General features: G+C 53.2%; 1 protein-coding gene across 1 annotated transcript in view; it reads right to left on the bottom strand.

Annotated features, from left to right (window-relative positions):
- Positions 1–6,938, bottom strand: part of HIC2 (HIC ZBTB transcriptional repressor 2) — a 32,906-nt gene extending 25,968 nt beyond the window's left edge. The window contains exon 1 of the mRNA XM_059409009.1: positions 6,877–6,938. The gene's annotated coding sequence lies outside the window, so the exon portion shown is untranslated. The remainder of the gene's footprint in view (positions 1–6,876) is intronic.
- Between the last annotated feature and the right edge of the window lie 3,158 nt (positions 6,939–10,096).

Raw genomic sequence — 10,096 nt, 5'->3', positions numbered from 1 at the left:
TGCCTTCAGCTCAGGTCATGATCCCAGAGTCCTGGGATCTAGCCCCACATTGGGCTCTCTGCTCAGCGGGGAGCCTGTTGTCTCCTCTCTCTCTCTGCCTGCTTCTCTGCCTACTTGTAATCTGTCTGTCAAATTAATAAACAATTAATCTTTTGTAAATAAATAAATAAGTGAATGAATAAAATCTACAAAAAAAAAAAAAAAAAAACTTCTTACCGGCTTCCTAGCTACATGACTTGAGACTGACTGCCTAACCTCTCTGAGCCACTTGTACAGTGAAGACTGATAAGATGACTGGCACTGCACAGATTATGTTCCAATGATTAAATTCGGGACACCTCCCACAAGGACTACCATGGGGTAAGAAGAGCCCAGAAGTGAGTCCCTGGTCCTCATCTTGGACTACTTTCCTGGCATTCTGTCAGGAATTCTGTGGGAACCACCCTTCCTCCCATATTCAAGCAAATCAGCAGTAACAACTGTCAGACACAAACCATCCATCACTTTCTACCAGAGGGCGCGGGGGCGGGGGGCGCAGAGTAGGACTTAGAGACAAAAGAGCTGAGGCACGAACCCACCCCTAAGACCGCTAGCTCTCAAGACAGAACCAGAGTCCATCCACCAAGATGTGCACGAGCAGAAAAGAACAGAGGGGGCGCCTGGGTGGCTCAGTGGGTTAAGTGTCTGCCGTCGGCTCAGGCCGTGATCTCAGGGTCTTGGGATGGAGCCCCGCGTCAGGCTCTCTGCTCAGCCAGGAGCCTGCTTTCCCCCCACCCCTGCCTGCCTCTCTGCCCACCTGTGATCTCTGTCAAATAAATAAATTGTTTAAAAAAAAAAAAGAAAGAAAGAAAAAAGAACAGAGAGGAAGGACACCCTGCCTGTGCTCCCAACACCACCCACTTCTTCCTCAATTACCAGCCAAGACTTCTCAACCCCCTCTCCTTCACTGCCCCAGCCCAGGCTGGTCTTCCTTCCCTAATGGATAGCACTTCCTAACCAGGACACCAACCACAACCACACCAGACTCAGAGGTCTTGCTGCTCACCTCATTCTGTAAGCTGCCCAGAGCAAGCAGCAGAGCTGTCTTATGTTCCATCTGTCCACAGATAACGCACAAAACCCCAAGACTGCCCCTTGTTCTCTTCTAGCAAAGAGAGCTGAGCCAATGAGCCAGGTCTTACTACCTGAAGCTCTACCTCTAATGCCCTTTCACAGCAACCCCCTCCCAATTCTGTTTCCCAGCCCCTTACACACCTTATCCAGATAACAATCCAGAAAAGCAACCTCAGGACCAATCTCTCTCTCCTGGGAACCTTGAGGTCAAAGAGAAAAACAGAAAAACAGCTCAGGTCCCAGAAGTCCCTGGCTACAGCCACAGTGGCTCATTAAGGAGCCACAAGGATCCCAAATGTCACTACGTCAGGCCTTGCCAGGGCACAGAGAGGCCAACAGAGTCCACGAATGCACTCAAAAAAGCAGAACACGGAAACTCTGAAAACCAAGCAGGACAAAGAGCCCTGGGCTCAAGAGCAGCAGGTAGCACTCCAGAGACCCCCTAGTGCACACTGGCCTGGGGTCTCTCCCACTGCCCCCAAGGAAGAGGGACCATGAAAAGAATAAATGCCTTCTGTGTTCTGTGTCTGGTGCTTCTCTGAGACTCTAGTAACTAACAGAATCAACCCAACTTGTTCTGTAAATTCAATCCCACTGGGCCATCAGAGTTAAAGCATTCATGACACCCCAGATCATAATCCACTGGTCGATGGGGACTCACCACTTGCTTGATTCTATTACCAACATAGATTCATCACCTGCTAAAGCAGTGGTTCTTGACCTTGGCTACACATCAAATTCATTGCCACGTCTTAGGAAACATGGAAGTTAGAAACAGGCCGGGCTGGCCTCTACCAGCAACCAGGTGATCCTCACGTGTGGGGATGGGAACTAGGGCACCAGCAGGCAGGCCTCTTCCCGGCAGCACAGTAACAGCATGTACTTGATGGGTCAATGCACAGCAAGCACTCATCACAAGGAAAGCACCATGGTTTCCACAAAGGGTAAGGCCACTGAGGCCTCAGACCCCACCTTCCCAGCAATCAACCCTACTCTAGCTTCTCATTCATTTCAGGAACAAGAATCCACCAAGATCTTACGATCTTCCAAAGCAGCACAGGTGAGGGAACTACAAAGACCATGGGCATTTCTTCTCCTTAAAGGGCCTGTAACCAGGCTGATGAGGCAGCCGAGGAAGCTCAGACCCCAGTGTGGTCTGGTCTGATGAGAACACCTGCAGGGGGCGGGGGGGCGGTGATGTGGGGGTAGTTACTGTTCTCAAGACATGGGAGTAGCCCCTCCCAATACTCACCTGAAAGAACCCACCCACCCACAGGTGCTGCTGGGAAAGAAGCCTGAGGCCACCGCAGCAGCCTGGAACGCGGGACAAGTCTGCACAGCGGCCACGCCTATGCCAGCGCCAGCAGCCCTTCCATCTCCTCAAGAGGCCAACTCTCCACCTGGAAGCGGCCCCCTAGCCAAGCCCAAACACTGCCTTTCCTTAGTGGCCCTTGGAATTGCCATGGAATAGACAGGAGAGCTAGAGATACATGCCCTCAAAGACTGGGCCACCTACCTTTCCATACACCCCTCTCCCTCCTCATCCATACTTCAAGTGCCCATGGAGGTAGATTACCCTCAAACAGGAAACAGGCACCCACTCTGGGCTACATATCTCAGAAGCAGTAGCAAAGCCCTTTGGCGTATGTATATGGCTATTCTGTCCCTTCTCACCCACAGGAGGACCTGCTATCACCCTAGAGCCACACTCACCCTCTCCTCCACCCATTTGGGACATTACCATGAAAAACATGAAAACTGAGCAGTCTGAAGGAGGGGCTCTGAATCCCTTCCTGACTGTCCCAGGGTAGGTTCTTAGGGTCACTCTCTCTACCAAGTCCAGCCACACCGTCTTTCAGCAGAGGGACCCCAGCCTGAACCCTTCCCTCTTGGACTGTGACAGGCCTGGAGTTGCCTCCTGGCTTTCCCTTCCTTATCAAGTTCACTTGGGGCCCACATACAACCCCAACCCCCACCTGCTTCCCTTGTTTTGCCTTGTTTCGCCACTCCTGCCACTCCAGGCTATAGGAGCTCTCGGAGAACTTCCCCAGCCCAGGTCCCTATCCCTCAGGGCAAGGCCCCTCCCAGCAGGAAGCACAGGCTGGTCGTGCCAGGCAGAGTCAAACTGGCCTGGCTTGTTTGGAAACCCCTAAGCTAGAGCCAGGATCTTCCTGGGGAGGGGGGCAGTCTGTTCGCCTCTCCCTGCTTGGAGCTCCGACCTCAACACTCCACACCACACGGGTCCTCACAAAGCCCAGGAGTCAAAGGCATTTTACCCTCCAGCCCCAGCCTAACCAGTTGCTTACTTGCAGCCCCACAAGTTATGTAATCTCCCAGTTGAGTCTCATTTACCCATCTGTAAGAGGAGACTATCCAGCGGACTGACATGGAAGGATTCCGAGAAAACCAAGTGTGCCCCTATCTCCCGGCCTAAGGCTGACCACTTGTTTGTTTAAGGCTGTGAAAGTCAGAGACCAGCATGATCCAGCAGACCTGCAGGGGCTGGGCACTGCACGCCTGTGTCTGTTCTCAGAAAATCTTGAAGGAATAAAAAGCTTGCCAAAGAGCCTCACAGGTGCCTGGCATGGAGAGGGTGCTCCTGTGCTAGCTTCTCTAAAACACAGCATCTGCAGGCTCGCGCTCTCACCTCACTGCTCTATCTCGCCCGCCATACTCCACGCCGCCACTGTCTACGCGCTCCGCCGTAAAACTCTCCTCCAGTCAACTTGAACTCAGCATGCCATCTGTGCCTCTTCTCCAGCCCGGAGCGGGCCCCTTCCCACAGCTCGAAGCTACAGCCACCATCCACGGTGCCCTCTGCACTGCATACCAGCACCGTGCCAGCCCTTATCAGTCTATCTTACAATCATTTGTTTGCCTGGCTAAGCTCTGGAGGGCAGCAATATGTAATGTAAACTCAAGTTCTGCTCCCATTTTAGACACGGGGGCACTAAGGCTCAGAATCAATCACTGTCTAAGGTCACATGGAGAGTAAACGGCAGACCCAATGTCACACTCACTTCCAGATTTTCTAAGTCCACTGCCCTCCCGAGACAGGCTCCAAGAACCAGGAGGGCAAGAACCTGACTGGTTGTTTCTTCTCGATGGTAAAAGCTCTCTCCCATGTGGCAGAAACAGGAAGAGACCCCACTTTCCTAATGATCAGGTCCTGGGGGCAGTAGCCCTCAGCCCCAGTGGGCAAGGCGGGCAAGCATTGGGTGGGGATGACAGCTTGAGGCCAAGAGGCCAGTAAAAGGGCAACACCACAGGTCCCCTGGGTAAACTGAACTTTATTCCTTCCTTACTCCTCCGACTCTCCAGAACTGCCCAGCCAGCCCTTCTCTGGGGGATAGTAGCTGATTAAAAGGCACTGCCCCCACACAATCCACACCCACCAGATCTGACCCTGACACACAATAAGGACTCTGGGAAGGCAGCAGGCCTGTCAGCTCAATAATGCAAAACCCTGTTGCTCCAAGTCCACGACAGCTGACTTCAAGTGGATCGGAGGCTGTGCTTATTAACCAAATGAGAAATCTGATCTATGGAAAGAAAACACTACGTGAGGATTAATCCAGGACTGCAGCTTGTGGAGAAGGCTGGGCTGCTGGCCAAGACCAGGGAACGAAGATAGGATCCTGCCTACCTGTCCCCAGAGCAGGTCCTACGCCAGGACAGGACACAGTGCCTCTGCCCCACCTGTGCTGCTGCTTCTCCTTCCAGCAATTTCAGCAATCATTTCAGTTTTGCTTTAATTAAAGGCCTGGCTCCCTCCGGCTGCTTCTTCCTCTATGCAGAGCCAGCAACCAGAGGGAGATTTTTCTTTTCAGGAATCGCTTGTAAAAGCTGAGTGACTAATCTACAAGTCCTAACAACTGGCAGGAAAACACTGCAGGGAGAAATTCTGGGCACACACCAGCACTCTGAGTCGAACGGCCAGAGAAGCTCCGCAAGAGATATTCAGCAACTCCCCCGAAACCGGTCTGCAGAAAGCCAGAAGTCAAAGGAAAGCAGACCAACCTGGGAGTTCTGACCCCTAAGGCAGGCAGGCAGGTGGGGAGCCCCCCTCCCAGCCTTCTGGGTCTGCTGCCTGCCCATGGGACCCAGACATTTTCCTAAGCCCAATTGTGCAGGACCAAAGGATCTCTCGAAGGCAAGGCGATCTACTCCTGGGCCAAAAGCCTCAGTTCAACCCCCAAGTATCAGCTTCCCATCCCCCCCCCCCTTGGTGCTAAGAGCCAGCTAACCAGCAATCTCACCACACAGCTTTGTCTCTGGAGGCCAGCCTGAGGCCAGCCCATCTGCTTTTTTTCAGACCACTCCAGCAACCCTGCTAAGTGTACACTCTCTCCTTGAGCCAGGGCTACAGACCAGCCACATGGCCTGAGCTCCTGAAAATGTCTGCTAAAAGGGCCAGGGAGTCCAGAGTTGGCAAATGGGAATGGAAGAAAAGTGAAGCCAGAAGCGAGGAAGCAATAAATGCTACTAGCTTCAGAAAGGTCCTGAGTTTGGGTGACCTAGCTCCATCACTCCATCCAAAGTCCCTGGAGGACAGTCCCAAGTTCAGCCTAGAAGGTCTGGAGGCCCCTTCACTACCAGCCAGCTCTCCTCCCCGCCCCCCAAGCACAGAGGCACAGCAATCCCCACATCAGTCAACAATCCACCGCCACAGGATTCCTATGGGCAAAGCTCTACCCCTCCCCCCCCCACCACATATGTCAGAGGGGTGGCCTCTCTGGGTTACACCCCTCCTGCGGGGGGCGGGGGGTAGGGCCGGGAACCTAGCTTTCCAGATGTGCTTGGCAATTCCTACTGGAAAAGACACTGGGGGTGGAGGGGACAGGAGAAGACACGGATAAATAACTTCAAAACCGTTCCAACCCATCCGGATCAGCACTGGGCTCCCTTCCCCAGGCAGTCCCACGCTGTTCTGGGTGGGGCCGCTGTGCGCATTATCTGACCTCCTAACCTCCTCTCCGTAAGTCACTGCCCCCCAGGGAGAAGGATCCCTGCCCCCCGCCCCGCCACCCCACACGCACCAAATAAGTCCATGTGAATATGAACCATCTCGGTAGATAAACAGAGAGTGACAAGCTGGAGCCCTTCAGCCCCCTTCCTCTGCCAGCCGGTCCCCTCCCACTGCCAGCAGACCCCCTCCCCCAAGCCCATCTCTCTTCCTGCCAAGTGGCTGCCTACAGGAGAGGTCTGGGGGCAGGGCAGCGAGCCCACCAGCCGCAGGGCCCGGCCTTCTGGAAGCGGCCCCTCCAAGGCCAACCCTGCCCCTGCCCAGGCCGGTATTCCCGCGGGGGGAAGGAGGGGCAACAAAAAGGGACCGCAGGCAAAGGGTCGCAGTTCTGGAAATAGCAAAATCCCTCTACGAGGGGCGGCCACAGGCGCTGGGCCGCTTGCATAATGGAAGCCCGCCCGCCTGTCAGGCAACGCAGCTCTCCCGACACTGTTCGGATTAGATTGCTAATGAAAAGGCACAAAGAGCCGGCGCCCGCTCAGCCGCCGACCCCCGCTCTGCAGACCCGCGCCCCGGCCTGGCGCCGGCCCTTAGGCTTTGTGCCCAGGGTCCCCCCGCCGCCCGCGCCCTACCGGGCACCGGGACCACAAAGCCAGGGCAAGCTGCGTCGGGCCGGGGGTCCCGCGTGCGCCCCCGCCCAGCCCCTGCGGGCGCGCGCCCGCCCACGCCCCTCTCCCCGGGGGCGCGCCCGTCCGCGGCCCCCGCCCGCGCCCCCGTTGCCCCAGACGGCCTCTCACCTCGTGTGCGTCGGCGGCGGCGCTCCGCCCGCCGGCCGGCCGGCCCTGCCCGCGGCGCCCCGTCCTCGGCGCCCAACTCGCGCCGCCTGCGCCCGCCCCGTCCGCCCGCCGCCGGCCCGGCTCGGCTCCCCGCCCAGCGCGCCCTGAGCGCCGCTCACAGCCGCCCGCCCGGCGCCATCTTGGAAGCTTGTGACGTCGGCGCCACCCGCTCACCCCTGACCCACATCTGAATGGGCGAGCGGCGGGGCGGGGCCGGAGGCGGGGAGGGGGCGGGGTCTTGTGGTGGGCGTGGACTTGTGGGGGCGGGGCGGAGGTGGTGAGCGGTCCGAACACTGGGCGGGGTGGGGCGGCGGGCCTGCTGGACGGCGCCGTGGGGGAGGGGCGCGCGGAGAAGCCGGGACCCCGACCGTGGTCGCCCCGCCAGACCCCGACCCCAGGTGCAGGGGCGGGACCGCGACCGCACCCCGAAACGCCCGGACCGCCCGCCCACCACCCCCACCCCCGGGAAGAGAACTCTGGACCCCCACAGGCCCGCACCCAGCCTGCACCCTCAGAGCTGACCCCCTTCGAGCCTGAGCCTGAGCCTGACCCCTCCGAGTTCCTCATCAGGAACCCCTAGCGACCCGCGTGCTCCCCACCTCCAGGACACCCTCGCACCCGGGCTCTGTGCTGCCCACCGCAGGGACCCCACCGTCAAAGGCGCACACTCCCGAGGACTGGAGGCCGCATGCTCTGGGCTTCCGAGGAGGCCGGGATCGGGCCATTTGGGTCCGGAGGGGAAGGGAACTCCCTGACCCCTGACCCCAGTGCCCCTTCGGGTCCCCGCTCCTACAGCCCCGCGGACTGGCCTTACCTGCTCAAAGGTCGTGGAGGTCGCGAGCACGCGGTGCTCAGCCAGCCCCTTCCGGTGACCGCAGCCCATCGCAGGCCCCCTGGGGTCAAGCGTCGTGCCTAAGCTGGCCCGCCTGGACCCAGGCTCGTGGCAGTCGTTCTCAGTGCCTGCTGAGGGGCTGTAGCTTGCCCTGTGCTGTAGCCACTTTCTCTAAGGAGTTACTTAATGGACCTCTTTCTACTTTGAACACCGAACATAAGAACACACCACTGTCAAAGTCTGAGAAGAACCCAGACTTGCCATGCAGGGAAGTTGTGCCCTAGCACTAGTCAAAACAGAAAGCCAATTCAATAATTTCCCTCAAGACAGCTGGTTATGCGACCATTCTTTCCAAATTAATGTATAAATTTAACATATATTAAATGTAAATGTATACTGAATGTAATGTATAAAATAATGCAATCCTAACAAGACTTGACAAAATTCTAAGTTCACCAGCAAGAATAAATAACCAAAAACAGCTATCATTTCTCACAAATGAAGGTGGACTTGCTGTAATAGATTCTTAAATTATAAAGCTATTGCTGTCAACCCATTGGGGTACAAACCAAGAAAAAAAAGCGTTAGAAACAGATCCTAGAAATGTTAAGAACATAATAAATGAAAAATATCAAGGATTTGTAAGGAAGAAAAGGCATATTCCATGAATAGAGTTTAATAGAGAACTTAACTATCTGAAGAAACTACTGAGGGCACCTGGGTGGCCCAGGCAGTTAAGTGTGTGCCTTTGGCTCAGATCATGATCCCAGCGTCCTGGGATTGAGCCCCATGTCTGCCCCTTGGTCAGGGGTAGTCTGCTTCACTCTCTCCCTCTATTCCTCCCCATCACTGGAGTGTTCTTTCCCTCTCCCATCTCAAATAAATAGATAAATAAAATCCTTAAAAAAAAAAAAAAAAATTGCTAAAAAAAAAGTCAATGTTCCAATCACCAAAGACATGCAAATTAAAACTACAAAATGACTGAGGGGTTGGAGGGATGGCCCGTGTTTTGTTTTGCTCTCTACCAAATCAGTAATTGGTTTCCAATGATAACCTTCAAACCCCAGGCAGGGATCTGGTGGGTAATCACTGTCCTATATGATTGGAAGTATACAAATTGCCTCAAAATTTCTGAACGTGAATTTGAGAGTACAAGTTAAGAATAAAAATCTTTTACAATGATCAGTACCTCCTCGGAGTAGTAATAATCCATCTTCTGGATTCTGTTTTAAAGAAATTAACCACATTTGAAGACAATATGCTTGATGATCTCTTCTTTGTAACCAGACCATAAGCTTGGGCCCCCAGTGCCCAGAGCACTCAGTAGTCACTTGTTTCATTTGCATTTGAAAATTATTGTACAATCATATTTTTTCAAGTGTCATCTATAATTATGAAAAAAACTCATACATGGGATAAATGTCTGACAATAAGGAATTGGTTAACAGCTCACCACGTGATAAAATGTTAAGCAGCCACTACAAGCAGTGTTTACAAAGATGTTTTATGACCTAGAAATGTGGAAATGATATTAAGAGAAAAAATTGTGCAAGTATATACAAAATACAAAATATTGATTCATGGAGAAGCAAAGGAGGAAAATACACCAAATTATTTACAGAGGTTCTCTCTAGGTGTTGTGATTTTTTTTTTTACACATGTGTAGTTTAGTATTTTATTACAAAAGTAACATTTCTTCTAGGAATAATTCTAGCCAAAATACATTTTTTTCAAGCTTCTAATTCTCATTCCTCCCCACTCCCATCTGTCCTCTGAAGTAACATTAATGGTTTGACATGTACCTTCACTCCTTTCTCTGACATCAACATGTACCTGTTCACATGTTACAAAAAAGACCTTACTTTATGGAAGTATAAAATAATATACTATATAAATTCTAAGTCACTTTAGAACTTACAAGTTCAGGTGTCTTTCTAGTTCGTATCACATAAATTCACTTTTTTTTTAAGATTTTATTTATTTATTTGACAGAGAGAGAGACATGGCAAGAGAAGGAACACAAGCAGGGGTGTCGGAGAGGGAGAACAGGCTTTCCGCAGAGCAGGGAGCCCGATGTGGGGCTCGAACCCAGGACCCTGGGATCATGACCTTAGCCAAAGGCAGATACTTAACCAACTGGGCCACCCAGGTGCCCCTAAATTCACTTTTTTTTATTTTTTTTTATTTTTTTTTATTTTTAAAGATTTTATTTATTTATTTATTTGTCAGAGAGAGAGTGAGTGAGAGCGAGCACAGGTAGACAGAGTGGAAGGAAGAGTCAGAGGGAGAAGCAGGCTCCCTGTGGAGCAAGGAGCCCGATGTGGGACTCGATCCCAGGACGCTGGGATC

The sequence above is a fragment of the Mustela nigripes genome, chromosome 8, assembly GCF_022355385.1.
Source record: "Mustela nigripes isolate SB6536 chromosome 8, MUSNIG.SB6536, whole genome shotgun sequence".
Taxonomy (NCBI): domain Eukaryota; kingdom Metazoa; phylum Chordata; class Mammalia; order Carnivora; family Mustelidae; genus Mustela; species Mustela nigripes.
This window is presented reverse-complemented; position numbering and strand designations above follow the sequence as displayed.